The 22,242-nt window shown below is 35.3% G+C and overlaps 1 protein-coding gene across 3 annotated transcripts in view; it reads left to right on the forward strand.

Moving 5' to 3' along the window:
* The window catches only part of LRP1B (LDL receptor related protein 1B), a 1,933,102-nt gene that overhangs the window by 300,853 nt on the left and 1,610,007 nt on the right, over positions 1–22,242 (forward strand). The gene's annotated exons all lie outside the window — the stretch shown is intronic.

Genomic DNA, 22,242 nt, shown 5'->3' on the forward strand with positions numbered 1-22,242 from the left:
AAATCACTGGTGCTATTTTTAGCTAATCAAAGTTAGTATGCTTTAAAGAACTGAAGAGAAAGCCCAATTTTTTATTCTGTAACAATAACAATATTTTTGAGTGCAACCACTGTACATGCCACAGACCGTGATAATAATTTGTATATAATACTATATGATTTTCTCAACACACCAACAAAGCATACTATTCCTATTTTATACATGACAAAACTGATTCATGGAAAATTTAAATAATTTACTGGGGCCATAAAAATGCCTGAAATGTCTGATTCCAATTTTTTATTATTTCAGTTTTTTTATTCCAAAACATACTGAGTTTTATATTTTCAGTATAGAATGATGAAAAAGACATAGTTCCTACCTTCATGTAGGCTTATATTCTAGGAAGAAAGGTGGCAATTGAAAAATGAGTGAAAGGAAACCATGATTTGAATTGTGAGAACAGAAATACAGAGAGCCTTTGAAAAACATAGAAGTCGGATCTCCCAGAACTGACTTTTAAATGGAGACATAACATAGATCTGGGATAAGAAAATAATGAGAGAAGAGTGATCTAAACAGAAGGTACAGAATCTATCAAGGCACCGAGGCAAGCAAATCCATGATGTAGCAAAAGAACAAAAAATAAGTCAGTTTGGACAGGATTCCTGAGTTTGCAGGGGGAAAGTGGGAATAGTGGAGAGGAGCTTATATCCATAATAGTGGATAGTCAGGGTTATTTTGAATCATTTACTGTGATTTAACATTTTATGGTATTTCTAAGGTTTTGAAGAATTTAAGCAGAGATTTAAAATATATACTCTAAAACTGAGTAACACTCCACAGAACGAATTGGAGAGACAGAACACTTAATGCAAAACGAGGCTGGCGTGGGGCTCCAGACAGGAAATGGTTATGGCTAGACCATGGATGTGCCAATTGGAATGAAAGAAGTGCCAAGATTCTAGTGGTATTTAGGAAATTGGAAATACAATAACCATAATTTAATTACTCACTGGATGTGTGAATTGAATGAGAAAAAGAGGTTTAGAAAGAGTCTCAGGGCTCTAGTTATGTGGTGAATTTCAACCACCAAATTTTGTTTCTTGTTTCTATCTCTATGAAACCAAACCAAGTGAATACAGTTAAAATTATGAAAACAAAGTTTGAGTTAAAGGGTGAACCATGGTGCTTATTACTAAGAAAGGCTAGAACAGAGATGAGAATAAGCCAGGTATAGGAGTGATTGTGGGCATTTTTGGAGTCTGATTTCAGGGAAATAAATGTATAATATTTCTAATTCATGTTTAATCAGACAATTTATATGATTCATAGTCACCTATATGTATAGTTATTTGTAACCACTATATCATACACATATAGTATATTATTGGCTTCTACTCATTGCATTGATATACCCAACACCATGACACATAGGTGCAAGGCCAGAGATCAGGTCACAATAGGAATATGCTGAGTTACATTTGAAGTATGTGGGCGGTGAAGAAAAAATATTTGAAAAGAAATGCTAGAAGTTAGTCTATAGATAATTATTTTTATTTTTGCAACTTATATATAAAAGAAACCTATAGAGAGGTTTCCCAAAATATGACAACAATGTACTTTCCCTGGTGCATTCAATAACAAGCCATGAAACTAAAAAACAAAACAAAACAAAACAAAAAAACACCTTTTCTAAGCTAATGATGGTAATACAAATATTTTACCAAATATTTAAGAGAAAAGACTGGGTTAACTTTCTATTCTCTCTGTAGAAATCATGATTAAAACAATGTTTGGATCAAGCGTAGGTGCTCATGCCGGTAATCTCGACATTTTGGGAGACCAAAGTGGAAGGATTACTTGAGGCCAGAAGTTTGAAACCTGCCTGAGAAACATAACAAGACCCCATATCTAAAAGCAATAAAAAATTAGCCAGGTATGGTGGCGTGTGTCTGTAGTCCTAGCTACTCAGGAGGCTGATGTGGGAGGATCACTTGAGCCCAGGATTTTGAGAATGCAGTGAGCTATACTTGTGCCATTGCACTTCAGCCTGGGGAACAGAGCAAAAATAATAATAATAAATATATATAATATATAAATATTTAAATATTTATATATTATATGTATGAATAATTTATATAGTATAAAAATACATTTTATATGCTATATTTAAAATGTTTAAAAATATATAATATGATATATAAATATAATTTAAAAGTATATTTTTATATACTTTAAATTATATACACATTTATATATCATACATATGATTTTATGTATGTATGATTAAAGTAGCTGTAGGTAAAAAATGTTATAGAACTATGTCAGTTAATAAAAACAATGTGTTAACTTTTTAATTGGCATTTATGTACTTGTCAACATTCAAAAATTTGTAATGTGTTGTAATTTCTTTCACATTTTAAATAAATATTCAATTTTTTATTTAATTTTACATTTGCAATTTTATATTCTTTCCCTTAAAGAATGTCCAGCAAACAGTAATAAGCCAGAGCCCACAACACTGGGATGTGCCCATGGTAGGAACTGATGACAGAATGCCATCTTAAAGAAATATGTGGAAGAAAAGTCAATTATGAAAGGGTAGGCACACCCCAATAACACAGTTAGATATATAAGACTATTATTAGAATCATACACTAACAAGAGATCTAGTTGTTTCAAATTGAGGATATAGTACTTGCCATAAGATATGTGTTAGATTGCTTAGAATATAGTGAAGAAGAGGGATCTTTTAAATGAAGGTCTGAATTACATAAAAATATAATTTAATATTAACAAAGAAGCCCACACACTCTGGGTTAGAGGTCTTCAGGCTTCAGTGTGCCCAGAGATTACCTGAGGAGCTTTATACAATTCTGATTTCAGCACCCTACCCACCAGAGATGCTAACCTGGATCTGGGAACTGCTTTTGCTTCACCCCCCATTCCAGGTGACTCTAATGGAGAGGATCCCAAAACCAACTTAGTTAGCTATTGATGTTGAGGCAGTACAGATTTCCAAGAGAAAACTGGTTTTGGGTACCTCTCCTCAAAATTTTCCCCCTCTACTTTTGAGGAGCTGAAAAAGAACCAAGTAAAGTATCTCCACTAGATTGCTAATCAGGAAATGTTCTCTGAAAAGAAAAAGTCTCAGTATTGTAATATAATATATAATAATACATAATCATAGGGGTTTTCTACGTGTAAATCAGATTTGTTACATGCCAATACGAATGGTTTTAGAAACCTCAGAAATTAGTATTGCTTTGAAAAAGGAAGAAAGATCAAATCACATGCAAATCACTGCCCCATGTAAATGATTCAAAATATATACCAGATGTACATAGTATGCTTTGAAGAAGTCACCTCGAGATTCATCTCCTTATTCCAAAAATTGATTTTCAAAATACTATGTCTACAACAAAGATCTGAAGATCGAGTTAAGAACTTGTGTCATACTATTTTAAAGTTAACTTTGCTGAGGTATAATTTATATTCATATTATTTTATATATAAAAACTGGTGACTATTTTTTAGTCCTTGGATGTGCAAATTAATTTTTTTAGAAATTAACAAAAATAACTTGGAGAACAAAGTTGGATAAATGAAATAGGTAAAAGTAAGTTACTCAAAGGCAAGATAAGGCCATTAAGTAATGAAATTAATGCATTTAAATAAAGCTAATCTAGTAAATTTTCACTAAAGGGAATTTCATAAGAAAAGTATCAAACTTTTAATATTCTGTGTATATGTCTACAGAGCACAGTATTCAAACTACAGAAGCACTAGGAGAATTTTTAAGATGCCCTTAACTATGCTCAGTTTTCCAGATGAGGTAAATCAGGACCAAATTCTTGGAGTCACTTGTCCAGGAGAAAGCATCAGAGATCAGTTTAGGACCCAGTGTCTTGTCCTCTTACAGTTTACCTTTTGGTTTTCAGTGACACCAAACTTTCAAGAGGTCAGATATATTAAATTCTTGATTTAAAAATTTATGTAAATATAAAAATCCACTGAGTTTACATTTTTTATCCTTATTTAAACTAATGAATCACCAGTGCAGGTGTTAGCTAGACTTAAATTACAGACTGTCCCACTGAAAGAGCTATTTCAGGCATTGGTAGGAGTAAGGTAAGAGAAACACTTTTAGTTTTATTTGTCACTGCAAGTTGCTGAAATAAATATTTTTAAATAGATGATAAAAATACTTTATTTCTATACGTATTTATAAGGAATCTTGGAATGAGTTCTGTGTTGGGTGATATGCTGAGAGAAGGGGAGATGATTTGTCTATTCCAGGGTTTGGATATTATTTCATAGATTGTTTACTTTTAGGTTTCTCAAGTGCTAAAAATAGTTTCATATAGTAAATAAGAAAGGTGGGAGGTGACGAGGTTAGAAATTATAGAAATTAGGCAAGGCTGCCAGAAATGTTAGATACCCACTGAGAGTGAGTCCTGTTACCAAATGTATTTTTATTCAATTTTCTTCTATAAGTATTCAACTTAAGGAGAAATTTCCAAGGTCACAGTGTTCATTAGAGAAGGAGCACTTATTATGATATCAATTAAGCATATAACATGATTTTAATGAATGAGATATATGTAAAATATAGATTTTGGTTAAAACTTTTTACTTTTAGTCTTCCCTGCACATAATTACCTAATATGTTGCTGCTTTTGTCGGTGTTATTTTCATTAATGTTATAGGCATTTACACACACTTCCCAACATTTGACAAAACCCCCAAACCATCTAAAATAATACACCTTTCCTCATGCCTTTATTCTAAATCTTTGAAGCTACAGAAAATGTCTGCAATCAAACTGGGTGGAAATCTTGAATACTTAGTTTAGGCATAATAAAGGACATTATTCATGCACTGAATATAATCTTATGAAAGATATTTAAGACTTCGTTGAAAATAGTTTCAGCTAAGTAAAAAAGAAGATTCAAAACTGGACATGTATATGATCCAAATCCTATTGGAGAAGGTGGAGAACATATAACAGATAAAGCCACTGAAAAAAATATGAGGTGTTCAGACTTTCCCTCTGTCCCTTCTTGTTTTAGAGTCCAGAAATCTCAAACTTGCCACTTATCCATTACAAAAGTAAAACACTGAAGACAATTATCCACCAGATTTTTCATCTTCAAATATCAGCATGCTAAGAAAAACTTTAAATATCTCTGAGTCAACTTCCATCTTCAAATCAGAAGCTAAGGAACAAAATATGCTGCTAGACACAAATTTGTCCCTTGTCAGAGAATCAGAATAGGAGCAGCAGAATTTTTTTTTGGAAAATCTCATCCTTAAATATTTTTTCCTGCAATTCATATTTGTGTTAGTTATACGCTCTTTAGAACAAGAAAGAGTTTTTTTGCTCTCTCGAGTTAGCTCAAGTTCATGTGGAAACGAGATAAATAAAAATCTTATTTTGCAGCTAGGCCTTACAAGTATCCAGGAACAATTATAAAATTTCATTTGGTAGGAACACAGAAGTGTCCAAACTGTCTTGTTAACTCCGAGAATAGAAAGAAATTGAGGACAAAAATCACTAGGTATCTAGTGCTAATATAAATGTTAGTAATAATTATGTTATTACTGTTTATAATAGCTAACATATAACGATGGCTTACTCTTGCCTGATAGTAATATTAGGTCCTTTATATATCTTATTGTACAGTTTTCGCAAAAATTACATGTGCTAGTAGCTGTTATTTCCCCAGTTCCCAGTTAGGCAACTGGAATGGAGCAAAGCTCAGTGGCTGGACTGAGGTGATACAATTAGCAAGTAACTGAACCAATGCTCTTAACATTTGATTCGAAATCTACCCTATAATTTTTTTTTTTAATCTGATAGCTTTTGTCCCAGTTATCAACTTTTAGAGTCCCTTTTTATTATTCTGATTAACCAGTTAACGTCCCATAACAAGGAAGAGTACCAGATCCTATTGATGACTTACTGCCATCCCTATGGGGCAGAGTTTTTGTATTCGACCACATCATTGGCTGCGTTGGGTCATGTGCCTATCCCTGATCCAGTCAGCTTTGACTAGATTGAAGGCATCTTGTGAAATCAGCACAACAGTAACTTATGAAAAACCCACCTAAAAGACAGACAAGTTAGAAACTCCTGCAAAGGATATGATGATTTTAGGAAGCACCCTGAGTCAACTCTCTTGAGACCATTACTTATTCATCTTTTCTCAATTCTTTATAGAAATATCTACTCTCCTAACATCTATTGTCCATCTCTTTAGTTTCTGTATTTTTTAATATTGACTACAATTTTACAGTTAGGTTGAACTTCCTATTATTTATTCTACTTGCCCATCAAAAAATGTAAAATTACTTTATTTAAATGTTTGAAATTTTAAATTGAATTACCACACTGCTGTCATTTAAATAATGATAGAGAAATGTTTTTCCTTGGTAGTTTTTCACAATTTTACCATAATTAATAAAAAATGTGTATTGAAAATGTCTAAGATATGCAATAATATTAACATAATTGTGTTTATCATTCCAGATCAAATAAACATTAAATATCCTTGAGAAACAAAAAAATGCATATAATGAATAGTAATAAGTTAGATAAAGACATAATGAGATATTTTATTAACTTGTATTTTTTTTTTTTTTTTTTTTTTTTTGAGACGGAGTCTCGCTCTGTCCCCCAGGCTGGAGTGCAGTGGCCGGATCTCAGCTCACTGCAAGCTCCGCCTCCCAGGTTTACGCCATTCTCCTGCCTCAGCCTCCCAAGTAGCTGGGACTACAGGCGCCCACCACCTCGCCCGGCTGGTTTTTTGTATTTTTTTTTTAGTAGAGACGGGGTTTCACCATGTTAGCCAGGATGGTCTCGATCTCCTGACCTCGTGATCCCCCAGTCTCGGCCTCCCAAAGTGCTGAGATTACAGGCTTGAGCCACTGCGCCCGGCCTAACTTGTATTTTTAAATTGCAAATATTGAAATTAGTCTTCTTTGAATGTAGAATGTAGTTTGGGGAGTTATGAGTTTAACAGATATGTGACATGGCATTGATGAATATTTTTATTTCATCTCCATTATCTAAATGTTAACTTGTCCTGATCTCTTACTAGTTGTTGGATGTTTAAAATAATACATTTTACGTCAAGCTCAGTGGCTCATGCCGTCAATCCCAGCACGTTGGGAGGCGGAATCAGGCATATCACTTGAGCTCAGGAGTTCAAGACCAGCCTGGGCAATACGGTGAAACCCTGTCTCTACCAAAACTATGAAAAAATTAGACGAGCATGATGGCATGCACCCATAGTCTCATACTTTGGGGGGGGTGAGGTGGGAGGATTGCTGGAACCTGGGAGGTAAAAGAGACAGTGAGCTCTGTTTGAGCCACTGAACTCCTGCTTGGGTGACAAAGCAAGACTCTGCCTCTATTAAAATAAAATAAATTAATAAATGCATTTTAAATAACTTAAACATTTAAATTTTTTCCAAGAGTTATTTAATCATAGTGGAAAATACTTTAATCATATAGAAGTCAGGTCTTATTAATAGGTAACATTAATCAAAGCAAGAATTGTTAAAATCATTAAAAATTACCCTCTTAATTACCTGCTGATAATCTCTCAAAAATATATATTATGGGTATTATATACTCATATTTTGTCTCAGCACATTCATAGAGATTATTCTTTCTATATAGATTTTGTAATTAATCTAGGTTGATCTTTGATAATAAACCAATGGACTTTTAAGATATATCTAACCACTTCTCAAAGAGAACAACATCCAATTTACAAGAAATCTTCAGACTTGACTTATTTCATGAAAAAAAAAACTTTAATTTTTTATAATAATATAATTTTAGGAATAATTTTCATGGTTTACTAAGCTCTGAAGAGAAAGAAATATAAATAAATAAGAAGACTGAAGATCCAAATCTTGCAAGTTAAAAGATTGGACCAACTAGATTTTTGGCACATTTTGTTATAGAGAACTGACAAAAATAGAAATCATTCCACACTGATTCAAAGGTGACAGATATCTTTGATGTTACCTTCTCATGTATGCATATATGTAACTTTATAATATAACTTTAAGTTATAATATAACTTTAGGCCTTCTGTGCCTAAATTAGATTATGCTTAAATGTATTAATTTTGATGCAGTAGAAATTTCAAAGTATCAGATTAAGAAAACACTCCTTTCATTTCCCATCAAAGTTGATGCTCAAACAATATCTAAATACTGGCTATATAATGTTCCACTGCCTTTTGAAGGGGCAGTCTTCCATTGTCAATTCTCCGTATTCCTTATGTAGAATTTCTTCTGTGTGGCATTAGTCATATGAGAAGGGTCTATATAAATATATGTCTAAATATTATACATAAAGATATAGGTATACATATAAATATATAAAGTACATATAAACATACAGTTTTTAAGAAACAGTATTTACTGTGTATTTCTGTATGTGGATTTTTAAAGAATATGATGAATATAAAATGAATTCTATCTTTAGGATTTGCCAAAATTTGCTCTGCCTCCTGTGCCTAAATTAGATTACACTTAAATAGATTAATTTTGATGGAGTGGAAATTTCGAAATGTCAAATGAAGAAAACACTCCTTTCATTTCCCATCAAAGTTGATGCTCAAACAATATCAAAATACTGGCTATATAATGTTCCGCCATCTGATGAAGGGGTAGTCTTCTGTTGTCAACTCTCTGGATTCTTCCTGTAGAAGTTCTCCTGCTTGACATTAGTCACATGAGACAGACCATACCTAGGGTCTTATAAGTGGCCTTATAATGAAGGATGGGCACACAGAACTAGGGCTGAGATTCCCCCAAACAGAGGAAGTATTTTGACTTCCCTCCTATTTAAAAAACATAAAGGTTTACAGGATAGAGTATGTTACTCATAAAAAATTTACATTCAAACATTTTGTAAAACTCTACTAGACATTTATTTCAGAAGTAAAGGGGCAAAGCTCTTTCTAAAAATTAGCCAGCCACACGTATTAAAAGAGCATTTTGGAGGATAATTCAACAGAAGAACTTACATGTATGAAATCACATATGTAGCTGCCTCAGGGCAGCTCTGAAGCTATCTTTCTGAGAAGGATACTGTATTTTAAGAATACACTTTCAGAATGAGGTAACATCTGATTTAAAATCTAAATTTTCTCAAAAATAAAAGATTCTTTATATGACAGGCACAAGGATGGTTGGGTCTCATAGAATTTTTCCTAGCATCTCTCATCAATGGGATCTCTCAAAATTTGCCTGTCCTTAAAAATGATTAGAAAGCATGAAGAAAATGTTTGAGGTTGACAGAAATGTAGATATTTAAAATGATAGAATCTCTTGGACTGATAAAGATTTTAAAAAATAAATTTAGGTTTGAGATAAAAGTAATGATGCAATGTAAATTTTGACTCTATATTTGGAGGGCAATTTGTCTAAGTGCATAAAAATTCTATAAAATTCTTTTTTTTTTTTTTTTTGAGACGGAGTCTCGCTCTGTCGCCCAGGCTGGAGTGCAGTGGCGCAATCTCGGCTCACTGCAAGCTCCGCCTCCCGGGTTCACGCCATTCTCTGGCCTCAGCCTCCCGAGTAGCTGGGACTACAGGCGCCCGCCACTGCACCCGGCTAATTTTTTCTATTTTTAGTAGAGACGGGGTTTCACCATGGTCTCGATCTCCTGACCTTGTGATCCGCCCGCCTCGGCCTTCCAAAGTGCTGGGATTACAGGCGTGAGCCACCGCGCCCAGCCAAAATTCTTTTGAAATATCTCACTTGTACTCAATTAGTAATTTATTTTTAAAGTGTGACGACTGACTGAAGATTTCTTTCAGGGTTATTATAACTTTTAATTTTACCTGTTACCTATTTTTTAACACTTCTGGCTCGGCGCGGTGGCTCAGGCCTATAATCCCAGCACTTTGGTGGGTGGATCGCGAGGTTAGGAAATCGAGACCATCCTGGCTAACATTGTGAAGCCCCACCTCTACTAAAAATACAAAAAAATTAGCAGGGTGTGGTGGTGGGCACCTGTAGTCCCAGCTACTTGGGAAGCTGAGGCAGGAGTATGGCGTGAACCCGGGAGGCGGAGCTTGTAGTGAGCAGAGATCGCGCCACTGCACTCCAGCCTGGGCGACAGAGACTACATCTCAAAACAAACAAAAAAACAAAACAAAAAAAAAAACAACAAAAACTTCTGAAAAGTATGTAAAAGTCATATAATGGTCTGTCATATCCTTATTTAATGTATTATTATATAGAACTATATTTACCAATATGATGGTAAATTAAAAATATTTTAAGTAAAATGGCAATATACAGAACAATATATATTGAGTATTTTAAAAATCGCTGACAATTTATACATATTTTTTTTTCTGTATAGAATAGTCTGCAAGAACATATGAAAATGTGATAACAGCTAATACCTAGAAGTGGTCAACTTCAGAAGATTTGACGTTTTTCTTTTTGATTGTCTTCTATGTTCTTATTTTAACCAAATATAACATATGTAATTAAAATACCCACAACATTTGAACATAACACTCTAATTCATAGCCTGGTAATGTGACTTAAAATTAACATGTGCGTTGTTAAATTACACTGTTTCTGAGTAATATCTTTATTATGGAAAAATGAACAAGCATTGGTATAATGTGGGAAAATATGTGCATTTATGTCACTTCTGAAAGCATGAGGTTTAGTTTAAATTCCTTTAGGACCTCATGGTTACCTCTTCTACTTTTCTGTTAATATTAAAATGTCACATTAGGCCTCTTCTTTTAATAAACTAATAATTACTTTGATGAGATTTCACTTAAATTCTCATGACATATCTACTCTAGAGAAGAACTTAATTATCTGTGTTTCTCGTGGTTATGTTTGGGAAACCCATTGAACTTTTCTTCATATTTCATAACTGTTGAAATAACACAGGTCCACCTACCTAAGACCTCTGTCCCCCATCACATAAACTAATAAAGCTGCTCTTCTCATTTGATAATTTAGGATTTTGACATATGTCTACAAAAAAAAGTAACCAGTCTAGGAAAATCACTGTCTCACTATCTTTTTATTTTGTAGAGGACTTTCATCCATTTTAGAGATTTATTTGGTGATGCAGTTGAAATAAAAGGAGATGAAGTTCATTTACTCCATGGCTTTGATTCTGGAGAATACTAGGGAAGGAGATTCTTGACAAAATCATAAAGGGTGGGCCTCTAGTACTCCAAACTCCTTTGTTTTTACTATTCAGTCTTTTTATCTGTGCTATACCTTCATGATTGCCTCCATCTCCATAAATCCCTTTCATTTACCTGTTATTCAGAAAGCTGTAAATAAATAATAGAAAAAGGTTTACTTATTAGTTCATTTTCACACTGCTACAAAGAACTCCCTGAGTCTGGGTAATTTATAAACAAAAGAACTTTCATTGACTCACAGTTCCTCATGCATTGGACGGCCTCAGGAAACTTACAATCATGGCGAAAGGCAAAGGGGAAAGAAAGCACCTTCTTCACAAGGTGACAGGAGAGAGACCGCGCGGGGTAAACTACCGCTTTAAAAACCATCAGATCCTTGACCCGGCGCGGTGGCTCAAGCCTGTAATCCCAGCACTTTGGGAGACTGAGACGGGCAGATCACGAGGTCAGGAGATCAAGACCATCCTGGCTAACACAGTGAAACCCCATCTCTCCTAAAAAATACAAAACAAAACAAAACAAAACAAAACAAAAAAAACCTAGCCGGGCGAGGTGGCGGGCGCCTGTAGTCCCAGCTACTCGGGAGGCTGAGGCAGGAGAATGGCGTAAGCCAGGGAGGCAGAGCTTGCAGTGAGCTGAGATCCGGCCACTGCACTCCAGCCTGGGCGACAGAGCGAGACTCCGTCTTAAGAAACAAAAAACAAAGAAAAATACATCAGATCTTGTGAGAACTCCCTCACCATCTACAGAACAGCAAGAGAGAAACCATTCCCATGATACAACCATCTCCCAGCAGGTCCCTCCCTCAACACATGGGGATTACAATTTGAGATGAGATTAGGGTGGGGACACAGAGCCGAACCATATCACCTTTGTAGAGCTGAAACTCACATACATGGATTTTTAAGTATCAATAAGCAGGTGGGAAAGATTTGAAAAGTAGAAAACATTAAGGCCTGTTTGGAAAATATAAGGTTTGTGTCACATATGAATAGCTTTATGCAGGCTAAGTGTTAACAATGTTTATATGGTTTCTGAACAGGTGTCTTTAGTACAGCATCTGTAGTGCAGGCACATGTATGTGTGGAGACCTTAGTGGCTGTTACAATCACTGAAGGCGCTGCTTCCATGTAATACCTAGCAGTGAGTTGTACTAAATACATTCCCAATGTAAAACTGTTGTACTCAAAATGCCAGTAAAACCCAGCTTGAGAAAAATTCCGTGAAGGGTTATAAGAACAAATGTGTTTAAATACACATTTTGTCAGATGTGTATTTATCTCCTGATCCTGCTAGTTGAGTGGCATTGAAAAAATCGTTTAACTCTCTAAACAGTTTTATCTGATTTGTTAGATGCAAATAATGCATTTTTGTAAGCATTAAATAAAATACACAAATTGTTTAATTTAGCATGTGGCACATAATGAACATTCAATAGCTGTTATTTATCTCCCACAAAAAGTTATTTTCAAAATCTACCAACCTAAAATAATGAAAAGTAAAAAGCCAAACTGAATGGCTACAAAAAGGATATTAAAATGTTGCCTATATTCAAGCAAAACAAAGTGAGTATTTAACCTAATTTCTAAACTAATTTCTAACTAAACTTAGTTTAAGTTTAAATTTAAATTTAGTCCAGGCCATGCTCAGTGGCTCGCACCTGTAATCAAAGCATTTTGGAAGGCCAGGGCAAAGCAGGCCACTTAAGCTCAGGAGTTCGAGACCAACCTGGCTAACATAGGGAGATCCCATCTCTACTTAAAAAATAAATAAATAAATATCCTGGCATGGTGGTGGACACCTGTAGTCTTAGCTACTCCAGAGGCTGACACAGAAGGATTGCTTGAGCCTGGAGATCAAGGCTGCAGTGAACTATGATCTTGCCACCACATTTCAGCCTGGGCTAGAATGAGACTCTGTCTCAAAACAATAACAACAGCAAAATCTTGGTTCAGACTAAACTTAGTATGATATGAACTATTAGTTAATATTCCCTTAACATTCCATGTTTCCCTTTGTGATCTCCCTTTTGTTCGGTATGCTATCCTCTACCTAGTCAGCTTGACAATCTGGTATTCTTTTATTAAATGCTAAAGAAAGACCTTTTCAGGGATGCTTCTCTGATGACTGTATCAGTTACTTCTGATTGTTAGTATAATCACCCAACACACAGTGACTAAGCAATAGTGCTATCATTAATATTACCCAAGACCCAGATGTTGAGCACTTTCCACCTCATCCTCACTGTGCTGGCCTTTATGTTCTGGCTTAGCATCATGCTCCTAAGATGGCTACAGCTGCCCCAGACCTGAAGCGCTCACAATCTAGAGCAATGCAGGAGAGCTTCTCTTTGCAAGCTTTTCTTTTCTTTCTCTTCTCTTTTCTCTTGTTTTCTTTTCTTTTCTTTTCTTTTCTTTTTTTTTTTTTTCTTTTCTTTTCTTCTCTTTTCTTTTGAAAGGAAACCTTTTCCCAGGAGAATCCTAGATAACTCTTTATCTTAGTTGTCATTCATCAACACTGGCCACATGCCCATGCACTAGCTAGAAGAGAGATGGGGAAAGCAAGCATACAGCCTTCCCTATTTCCATAGTGGAAAGTGGTATTTTTCAAAATGGAAAAAACTGCTGCTGGGTAGGCAATTAACAATGCACTCTGCACATCTTCTCCTTATCTGAACTCCCAACTGCAGCTCTGTCCACAGAATGTGTTGCTCTATTTTCATTGCTCTTCCAGCAGCACTCCAGATGCACCTATATTAGCATCTACCTCACATTATTGTAAGTATTTCTATTTTTACCCACCCCTTTACTAAACCATCCTCAGCTTGTGGGAGGAGACCCCTGTTGTCTCCATGATTATATTCTTAGTGCCTACTTTGGTGCACAGTAAATGAGTATTAAATAAATGAGTAAGTTTAGAACCTTTTTAAATAGGGAACAAGGAATTTTGATTTAAAATGTATTTTAAGATTAAAATAATAATGAGATAAAAAATATAGTCTTTGAAGGGCCTTTAACAGTTAAAACACAGCATAATAGATAGGAGATTTAACGTCATCCCTGAAAAAGCCAAAGTCTAACCATCTGCTTCATATCTCACTGAGTCTCGAGATGAGGAAAAAAAAATGTGAATTTTGGTACCACATGGGAGATTGGATAAGGATCATGCAGGATTTAGAAAATAGAGCCTGCAAGGAAGTGTCAATAATTTAGGCTTTTTCTTTTACATTTATGAGGAAGATGTCAAAATTTTCCCCTTCCTTAACATGATAGTATATGAAATAACTCTTGCTGATTCATTTGAATGGGCCTTTGAAAAAGGGCAGGTTAAAAGGAAATAGAGCATTTCTACTGAAATTTCAGAAAAGAACACACAATTGCAAAGCATTAATCCAATGATAATAAAAACTCCAGTCAACCATGTTGAATGTGTCAGCTTTATTCCACTGAATATATATCCTTTGTCTCTTGCTAAATAAAAGACAGGGTTTTTACTCTTATATCTGTGTGTGTTTGTGTGTGTGTGTGTGTGTGTGTGTGTATTTTTTGGTGAAGAAGCAGTTCCAGATAGGTCTATGTTGAATGCTTTGTAATTTCCTATATCACTGTCTAAAAAAAAACACAAGAAACCTACCAGTGTTTAAATGATTAAGGAAAAAAAATCCCTACATTTTCCCTGAAAATTAAATGTCAAATTGGATTTGAAATGTTTGCAGAGGTACTTTTCATTTATTCATTATGATAGAAATGATAAATGAGCGAAGCTTCTTCCTGGGGATAATGTACTTCTTCAAGTTTTCAATTTTGTCTCAGTTTTATATAAGATGTTTTTGTGAGTACAAATTGCCATCTGCAGCTCCAAAAACACTTGGTGCTTAATAAGGCATAGAATGATTACACATTTGGTAGCATCCAATAGAAAGCATAAAAATATACTATTATAATTTTTTGGTGAAGGACATTATCATGTTTTTGTATTTTTCCATCTCCCAAGAATAAAAACATGTATACACACTTGTACACAAAAATATATACTTCCCAATTCATAAATTTCTCTGATACCAGCTACTTACAAATTATTAATGATTTATAATGTTTTTCATAAAATTCAGTCACGTGCTTCTAGTCATTATTGCTGGCCTTCATCCTGTGCCAGTGTATCGGAACTGACATTTGACATCAAGGAGAAGAAAAGCCAATTTATGTAAAAGTAGATCATGTTGAAACTAAAAGTGACACAGGAGAAAAAGGCCTTTAATGTTACACTAGCTTGCAACATGTGTGTTTCTTACTCATTACATCAGGCTTACACCTGTGATGTCTTGGCTGTGACATGAAACTGGGAAATTGTCTCTCTTTGCTATTGTAACAAATTACCACAAATTGAGGGACTTAAAGCAATACAAATTTCTACAGCGTGGCAGTCAGAAGCCTGAAGAGTGCTCAATGGGCTGAGTTCCTTTGGAGGCTCTAGGTGATAATCGTTTTCCGTATCTTTGCCAGCTTTTAGAGTTAGCCTACATTCCTTGATGCTTGGTCCCTTTCTCAGATTACAGCTTCTTCTTTCCAGGCACATGTACTGCTCTGCTCTCTGATCTCCCCCGACAAGCACCCTTGTGATGATACTGGGCCCACTAGGATAATCTAGGATTATCCCCCACCTCAGGATCCTTCACTTAATCACATCTGCAAAGTCCGTTTTACCATGTAAGGTAACATACTCACAGATTCCAGGAATTAGGATGTGATCTTTTTGGGGCTGCCATTATTCAGCCTACCATAGGGCTGTTATTCAATTTTAGTCAATTTCAAATTGTATTCTTATTTGGCTTGTCTCTCAATCCATCTTAGTTTCAAGGATGAATTAGCTCTAGCTAGCATTGTACACCAATCTTAAAACATGCAAATTTGTGTACATATTGTGTGGGTGTATGTGCACATATGTCTATAGAGTAAGTTTCTAATAATACTGTCTCAACATGACAACAAAAATTATTGATTAAAAATCATGTTATACTATTGAAATATAAATACTTTTCATTCCTCAATGCCCTTCCAATTCAAGGCTCTGCTGATTTTTCAGGATGGGTTTATCATAGATGAGTGATACCATGAATTGTAATCTTAGAGTGTCTAACAGGGTTTATTTTTCAATAAGCCAGCCATTTTGTAAAGAATATCTATTTTCTTTGCAAAATGAAACTGTCCTAGTCCAAGCATTTTTGGTCTTCTTCCCCAACCCCGAGCCCCTAAAATGTACATAATCCAAATATATTTTTCTATTTCTATTAATTATAGACTTAAGATAGTGAGTACATTTTATCTTACAGATGTTTTATTCCTAAAGGAATTATCTTTTGCAAAAAAACTATAACATATTTGGCTAACTTACCATTGTATGCCAGCTATTGTAAAACTCTGATTTTCTGCAGTCTTTAGGAGACTCTGGAGGGTAACACTGAATCTCAAGCTTGCTTTTCAGTTTTCATGGTTGTTTTAATTTTATATAGTGTAATCTTTACTATTCAGGTATTTCATTTTAACCATGGGAGAACTTAATTTTATTTTGGTGATTAACTAAAAAAGCTATTTGTCATCCTGAAAATAAAACACAGAATACTAGTATTGCTTTGGTTTTTCTTTTAGCTCCTCTTTTTGCAAAAATAATGTATAATTATTGGCAGAAAATTTGATGTTTTTCATTGAAGTCTTCTTTAATTATATTTTTGACATATAATTATTGTACATATTCGGACAGATAATGATGTTTCCATAGATATATTGTACATTGATAAGATCAGGGTAATTAGCATATCTATCATCTCAAACATTTATCATTTATTGGTGTTGGGAACGTCCAATATCCTCCTTCTCACTATTTGAAACTATAATATATTATTGTTAATCATAGTAATTCTACAATGATACTACACTGTATCTACAGTGATTCTAGTGTTCACTAGAAATTTATTTCTCCTATCTAGATGTAATTTTGTATCCTATAACAAATTTCTTCCTATCCCCCCTGTCCCACTATCCTTCCCAACCCCTAGTATCCTCTGTTCCACTTTTTACTTCTATGAGATAAACTTCTGTAGCTTCCACATATGAATGAGAACATGTCATGTTTAAGATGTTTAACTTTCTTTTCCTGGCTTGTCTCACATAATATAGTGTCCTGTAGCCCTGAAGTCTTATGTTATTGTAAACATGAAGTCTTAGAACAGAACCCCCTGCCCTCTAGAAGTTCATCACACAGTAGGTACAATTTATGCGGCAAAGTACAATAGAAGTTTTTTGGTGTTTTGAGTAGAGTGTTGTGGATCCAGTGACAGAAAAAGAAAACGTTCACTGGGAAAGTTTGTGGTTTTTTGTTGTTGTTGAGATGGAATCTCACTCTGTTGCCCAGGCTGGAGTACAGTGGCATGATTTCAGCTCACTGCAACCTCTGCCTCCTGGGTTCAAGCGATCATCCTCCCTCAGCCTCCTGAGTAGCTGGGATTACAGGCACACACCACCATGCCTGGCTAATTTTTGAATTTTTAGTAGAGATGGGGTTTCACCATGTTGGTCAGAATGGTCTCGAACTCCTGACCTCGTGATTTGCCCACCTTGGCCTCCCAAAGTGTTGGGATTACAGGCATGAGCCACCACACCCGGCCAGAAAGTTTTTATTAAAGTATCTAAAATGCCATTAGACTTTAGTGAATCATTGATTAGAAATGTGTTGGATAGGAAAGTGCATCCCAAACAAAGGATTATAACAGTCAAGATATAGAAATGTTGGCCAGGTGCAGTGGCTCACACCTGTAGCCCCAGCACTTTGGGAGGCCAAGGTGGGTGGATCATGAGGTCAGGAGATGGAGACCATCCTGACTAACATGGTGAAACCCAGTCTCTACTAAAAATATAAAAATTAGCTAGGCATGGTGATGTGCACCTGTAGTCCCAGCTACTCAGGAGGCTGAGGCAGGAGAGTGGCGTGAACCCGGGAGGCAGAGCTTGTAGTGAGCCGAGATGGCGCCACTGCCCTCCAGCCTGGGCGACAGAGCGAGACTCCATCTAAAAAAAAAAATTATATATATATGTGTTATATTTAGGGAAAGTGAATAAAATAATAATGATAGTTAAAAGTGTATGTTGAATTGGTAAAATGACAGTAGAAGAAAGTATTTATAAAGAAAACCTCTAACCATATTATGAAAAACAATTTAAATGGAATTCTGAACAATTTATGTTTTATCTACGTATGTACATTTTTCTGAGGCAGGTGAATGTAAAGGAAACGGATTAAGGTACTTGATATTTGATAACTAACATTGTTCTTGTTACATTACATGAACTTTATCAAAATTTGGAGCTGCATTTGTAATATCTTCTGTAGGCCTCTACAAGAATTCTGTTCTCCTGGTAATGAATTCATTGTCTGCTATATGAGACAAAAGAAAATATAACCATATTTCTCTTTTAGCAGTTACGAGTGTTGTGGTATGAATCATCCTATGTCATGAAACATTCTATGTTTAAATTAGCAATGAGATGTAGAGACAATAAATAAGTATTTGATGTTAACTAAACTCTGAAAACATAAGTCACAGCATTTCCCTAATACTTAGCTGTTCAGACGATTGTATCTATCTTACCTATTCTTTGAAAGTATTTTTAAACCTTATTATCTGAGTTCCCGGCGATATTGCTGTTTAATGCATGCTATCCCTCCTTTACATTTAATTTGTAATTAGCTACCAGAATGAATCATTTATATTTCCTTAAAGTTTTTCTATAGTGGCCTTTTATACATTCATTAGGCAATTATTAAGGTAATATTAGTATATACAACATTAGTATAACAAGTGAACTTTTAGGAAAGATGATATATGATTTTTGTAAATTAATCATGGTAAAATATTCAAGGAGCTAGGGGTTACATAGTTGTGGAGTAGACCCCTACTGATGTTAGTTTTAGTATTTGACTTCGTTTCTGTTTTCTGAAAAGATCCAAATTAGCAGTTCATCTTGATTTTAAAATGAGAAAATATAAATTAGCTAGTCTGTGACAACTCATGTATATACTTTTTTTCAGCTATGACTATATCCAACTTTCAAAAATATTTATTATAAATTTCTATTAAAATACATAATTAGATGTTTTCATATAAGTATAGAAGGATAATTATACTAAGCTTTTCTCATGCCAGGGTGAATCCAAACTGAGTAAACTGTGTAGGCTCTGCTTGTCCTAATCTTTTCATGTCTTTTGATTGCAAGAATCTATTATTATAAAGAGATATACATGGTAGTAGCTTTGATCTTCTTCCTTAGGGATGTAAGTGAAACCGCCTTCACATTTTCATAAGCTCCTTGTTTTAATTACAGTGTAAAACACTGTGTTTCATATAATAGGAAGACATTTAAAATAAGATTAGTCTGACTATCTCAGAAGTGTGGGATGAAGCATTAAATAAGATAAATGAAAAACACACATATATACAACATGTTTAGGTTCTGATTCAAGGAACTCAATAGGGTGGATATATGTTTAGGTAATCATTTTGAAAAACTAAAAAATTTTTCGTTTGAATCCTATACCTAGTGTTTTTAAAAACTGACTTTGAAAAGAAATATCTGGTTGAAAAATAAATAGGTGGGTTATATAGCAGGCTATTCTTAACTGCAATTTCCTAGAGGTGTAACATAAAACTGTCCCCAAAATGGTAACAATGTAAATTGTCCTTAAAGGTTGAAACTTGCCTTAGCAAGCTGATAACATAGGATCATTAGGTAAATCCCATTAAGTCTATCTTATTCCTGAAAAAAAAAAAATGTCATTTTTGAAGCATGATGGATTTGTGTATATCTCTATATACATATGAGTATTGAGAATAGGTGGTGTATTAGTCAGGGTTCTCTAAAGGGACAGAACTAGTAGGATAGATGTATATATGAAAGGGAGTTTATTAGGAGAATTAATTTAGACGATCACAAGGTGAAGTCCCTTGTGATCTGGCCATCTGGAAGCTGAGCAGCCAGGAAGCCATTCTGAGTCCCCAAACCTCAAAAGTAGGGAAGCTGATAGTGTAGTCTTTGGTCTGTGGCTGAAGGTCTGAGAGCCCCTGGCAAATAACTGGTGTAAGTCCAAAAGCCCAAAAACTGCAGAACTTGGAGTCTGATGTTTGAGGGCAGAAAGCACATAGCACAGGAGAAAGGTGGAGGCCAGAAGATTCAGCCAGTCTAGTCCTTCCACCTTCTTCTGCCTGCTTTTATTCTAGCCACGCTGGCAGCAGAATAGATCGTGCCCACCTAGACTAAGGGTGGGTCTGCCTCTCCCCGTCCACTGGCTCAAATGTTAATATCCTTTGGCAACACCCCCCCAGACACACCCAGGAACAATACTTTGCATCCTTCAATACAATCAAGTTGACAGTATTAACCATCACAATTGGTTTGCATATTTTCCCAAGGGATTTTCTTCTGAGATTTTCCCTAAGAATTATTCTATATCTATGCCTCCATATAGGAGAATATTTGGATATTAAGACAAAGTAAAATGAATAAAACATCCAACTGTCAACTATATACTTGTTAACCTTAGCTGGATCCTCATTGCTAGTAGAAAGTTATTCTTTCTCAAATTCTTAGTTGATTCCTTTCCTAACCCTAACGCAATTATTCTAAACCTTTACCACCCTTTACTGTTCTACTGTGTCCACAGTTGGTTACTTCTGGTGGGTTCGTGGTCTTGCTGACTTCAAGAATGAAGCCACAGACCTTAGCAGTGAGTGTTACAGCTCTTAAAGATGGCACGGACCCAAAGAATGAGCAGTAGCAAGGTTTATTGTTAAGAGTGAAAGCACAAAGCTTCCACAGCGTAGAAAGCGACCCAAGCGGGTTGCCGCTGCTGGCTGGGGTGGCCAGCTTTTATTCCTTTATTTGTTCCCTCCCATGTTCCGTTTTTGTCCTATCAGAGCACCTTTTTTCAATCCTCCCTCTAAGTGGCTACTTTTAGGATCCTACTGATTGGTGCACTTTACAGAGTGCTGATTGGTGCATTTTACAGTCCTCTTGCTAGCTACAGAGCACTGATTGGTGCATTTTTACAGAGTGCTGATTGGTGTATTTTACAATCCTCTTGCTAGCTACACAGTGCTGAATGGTCAATTTTACAGTCCTAGCTACCGAGTGCTGATTGGTGCATTTAAAAATCCTCTTCTAAGACAGAAAAGTCCTCCAAGTCCTCACTCGACCCAGGAAGTCCCACTGGCTTCACCTCTTACTACCTTCTTCAGATTTCTAAAACTAATCCTGCTTCTCAGTTCTTTGAGAAAACACAACCGACTATGACTATGTTAACTTTCTTCCCTACCAGCAAAAAAATCGATCTATTTCATTTTTCCATCCTTTTTCTTCAGGGCAAGTGTTTCTACTATTGTTTCAGTTCTTATTCCACCTCTACAAGTTTTTCTCCGGCACATAGCTCTACTTTCACCTTCTTCTTAGGCCTCCAGTCTCTCTTCTCTACTGATATCTTTCCCTCAGCCTATGCATCTACTCTAAATTTTTAGAACTCACTGTGCTTAAACTTTGTCATGAGTGATTCAGTTATCAGAATTTCACATAACTTTAGTAAATCTCCTTTCCCCATGCATCCTCCTCCTGTATCTGTGGCTGGACCTTGTTTCATCTGTCTCCCTGCCTGACCTACCCTTACCTCTTTGCCTCTTTCTTTTGACTGCCTATTCATCCCCCACCCTCCTCTCACTTTAATTTAGTCTACAGCTATTTCTTTTCCTATTCCTATAGTTTTTCACTAACTTCTTTTAGCCCCAGTTCTCTTTTGTTTCCATTTTTACCCAGTCTGCTGAATTATAGACTTAAATATTTCACTCTTAGATATTTCTTCTTGGATGTCTCCAAAACATCCCATAATCCGTATATTTTTTAAATGGTTGAAAAGTTATAGATTTGGGTTCAAATATCTGAATTTAAGATCCTGGCATTTATTCGATGGTTAATATAATATTTGACTTCAGTTTCCTGTTTAAATACAG

Source organism: Macaca thibetana, chromosome 12 (genome assembly GCF_024542745.1).
Source record: "Macaca thibetana thibetana isolate TM-01 chromosome 12, ASM2454274v1, whole genome shotgun sequence".
Taxonomy (NCBI): domain Eukaryota; kingdom Metazoa; phylum Chordata; class Mammalia; order Primates; family Cercopithecidae; genus Macaca; species Macaca thibetana.